Source organism: Curcuma longa, chromosome 20 (genome assembly GCF_044706935.1).
Source record: "Curcuma longa cultivar G26 ecotype Majalengka, Jawa Barat chromosome 20, ITB_CL_G26_1.1, whole genome shotgun sequence".
NCBI lineage: Eukaryota > Viridiplantae > Streptophyta > Magnoliopsida > Zingiberales > Zingiberaceae > Curcuma > Curcuma longa.
In genome coordinates this window covers 7,107,740-7,110,916 of record NC_133880.1, presented here as the reverse complement: position 1 = coordinate 7,110,916, position 3,177 = coordinate 7,107,740, and the positions used below count along the sequence as shown (strand labels likewise).

General features: G+C 39.4%; 1 pseudogene; it reads left to right on the top strand.

Moving 5' to 3' along the window:
- Positions 1–376: 376 nt before the first annotated feature.
- Positions 377–1,684, top strand: LOC141813731 (uncharacterized; annotated as a pseudogene).
- Positions 1,685–3,177: the final 1,493 nt, after the last annotated feature.

The following is a 3,177-nucleotide window of genomic DNA, read 5'->3' as shown; positions in this document are numbered from 1 at the left end:
ACAGGGGGCTTTGTGTTATTTTACTCAAATTCAATTGATATGTTCCTAGAGCATCATGACGTTGGCCAACCTAACCACCTCACCGTCTCCAAACCTCATGGCCCACCGTCAGGCATGCGGGTCCCGCATGACACAGCTTGTCCAACCAATTAAGAAGCAGGTAGAATTTTGTGTCACCAAGACGCGTAAATGGGAACCAAATTCCAGCTTGTGTTATTTCTTTTTTCTCTCTCTCTCTCACACCTGACGATGACCTGACCAACAAACCTAAACAGAGGATAGGTGGTGGGCCTGCATAGGACAGCCAATAAGAACATTGGTATTACTTTGAGTAATTAGACAGCATAGTGCTGTTTTCCCACGTCGGTAATATAAAATGGAAGTCGCCCGATCTCTTCCCATCTAGAAACGCAACCAACGCCGCCGCCGCCAGCGCACATCTCCGCCCTTCTCCCCCGCCGGGGAAGAGGAGGAGGAGGAGGAGGAGGAGGCGGATCCGACGCCGATCTACGGCGATCTTGCCCCCATGGGGCTCATCAAGATGCGTTCGTGGTCGCCGGACTCCGACCGCGAGGACGCGTGGCTGCGCCGCCAGGCGATCCACCGCAGCCGCAGGGGCCGCCTGCGGAGCGTCACCGACGAGGACCTCGACGAGCTGCGCGGATGCATCGACCTGGGATTCGGCTTCGACGGTGTTTACGCCGCCGACGCCGCCCCGGCAAGGAAGCTCTCGGAGACGATCCCGGCGCTCGACCTCTACTACGCCGTCCTCCGCGGCTCTTCCTCCGCCGCGGCCTCTCCGGCATCCGCCTGCACGGAATCGTCATCCACCTCGCCCGACGTCGACAGCAGCGTCCCCGTGCCCTTCTCCTTCTTCTCTCAAGGTATCGATTCCGGTGACCACCATCTCGATGCCCACTAAGAATTCGCTTCGCCGGCGGCGGCGGATGCTAACGTGCGCCGCAAGACAGGTATCCGTGGCTTTCCGCATAGGAATTATATGCGGTAAATCCTGATACGTCAGATTGAAGGGGGGTATGGCTTGACCAGCCGTCCATCTTGGCCACTGACCGAGTCGTAGGGTGACTCCGTCGGTGGACTTGTTATGGCAATAATTAAATTACAATTTGAATGCAATAATTGCTTTTTTTATTAGAATTATTTGTTAAAAAATATGATCAACTAAAGAATTTATTATAAGTTTAATTGATATAAATTAATAATTATTAGTCCATTTTAGATAAAAATTGTAACCTTGCCAACATTTAATAGCATTATCTAAACTTGTTAATAACACAATTTGATAAATCATATAATTCACAATAAATTCATGAAAAAACTTCTAAGGTTTTAAAACTTCCCAACAATTTTGAATTTCCTTTACTTATTCCTTTACATATCTAATAATATTAAATAATTAAATAATAATTTAATTAATTATGTGAAGGTGAGACGACAGAGGAGAGGAAGGGAAGGCTGAAGCAGTGGGCCCAAGTCGTTGCTTGCACCGTGCGCCAGCGTCGCTGAACTCAAGTGAAGTCACATTGATCATATAATTCAAATGATGAAGCCTTATGAAATTTTGATGTTATCATTATAACATAATGATCCTTATTCCTCTACCTTTCATTTGATTAGTGCTAAAACGTACTTATTACTGATTAGTGGAAACAATTTTCTTTTATTGTTTTGAGCTTTTTTTTAAAAAATCAAATTAGGCCTCTCCTCTCTTATTCACTTTTGAACAAATCACATAGATCTTTCATGTTGTTCTCATCGTGTCTTAATTATCTTTTCTTATTTGTTTGATTCTTAAGTTCTTGTCCTGCACAGAATATATCAATCTGTCTTAAGTTTTGTAGATATTTATGAATTCTAATCTGTCTGATAAGAACCATATTGTGGATGACGTGACAAATAGAACTAGATCCAGCTCTTTTTATTAACGTTGGGTGTGGCTCCCAATTTAGAGAACCGTATTTTTTTTAATTGAAATTATTTTATAATTTGATAACCGTTCTGTTTTTTTTTAAAAAATTAAAATTAATAAAATATAAAAATTAACTGTTCTTCAACATATAATTTTTATTTTTTTTTATCTATATTCTGTTATTTTCATTTTATATTTGTATTTTTACTCTAGATGAATGAAAAATTTTAAATTCTTAAAATATTTCATATATTTCATAATATCTTACGAATAGAATTCGAATAATGTCGACTCAGCTCTATTTTGTATGTAATCTCAAAATTGATACATTCATTAGCAACAAAGAACTTATAACACCATCATGAAACTCAATGACCATCATACTCATCACATATAGAGCGTAAATACTAACCAAAGATAGATGATTTAAAATTAACAGTGTGGTCTTCTGATGAAGACGTCGTCTTGACGAAATCATGGGTGACTATCATCACTAACAGTCATTGATAATGACTAGAAGGATCAAGCTTTTGAAAATGTATCGTTGATTACTACAACAAACATCAACTCATTGGGACTGTATCGAGAATTTGGAAGCAGTTAAAATCAGATTACTATAAGTTTGCGTTGATGGTGAATGAATTTTTTATAAGTTGCAATAATTTTTATACTTATCATCAAAGCGGTTGGAGTGACAAGAATGTATTAGAGAATATACTAAATAAGTGGAAAGCCAATAATAATAATGATTTTAAGTATATGCATGTACTGGATCATCAAAGCTCAGAGTATAAGATATATATTTCATAATTAATTAGTCACCACTCTAGCAAGAAAGAAAGGACATCTGAATCAAGGGGTACACTTCCACGTCAAATTCGGATATGAGTGTTGATGTGGACGATTGCGAAGTCTGCATTCGTCCAATAGGGCAAAAGGCGACGAAGAAGAAGGACAATTCCAAAGTCATATAGATTGAAAAATCATTCTGAATATTTTCAATAGAGTGTTGATGCCATGGGGAAAAAGTTTTGTTGCCACTTAAAAAATGCACGACGACTATCTGTCAATTGGCGTACGGAGTCTCTGCCGACCATTATGATGAGTACCAACAAGTTGCTAAAACAATTGCTATCGAATGCTTGTTCAATTTCTGTCGATATGTGATTTAAGTGTTTGAGGCATAATACATGAGAAGACATGATGTTGTTGACATCTAACACTTGCTTGAAATGCATAAGCAAAGA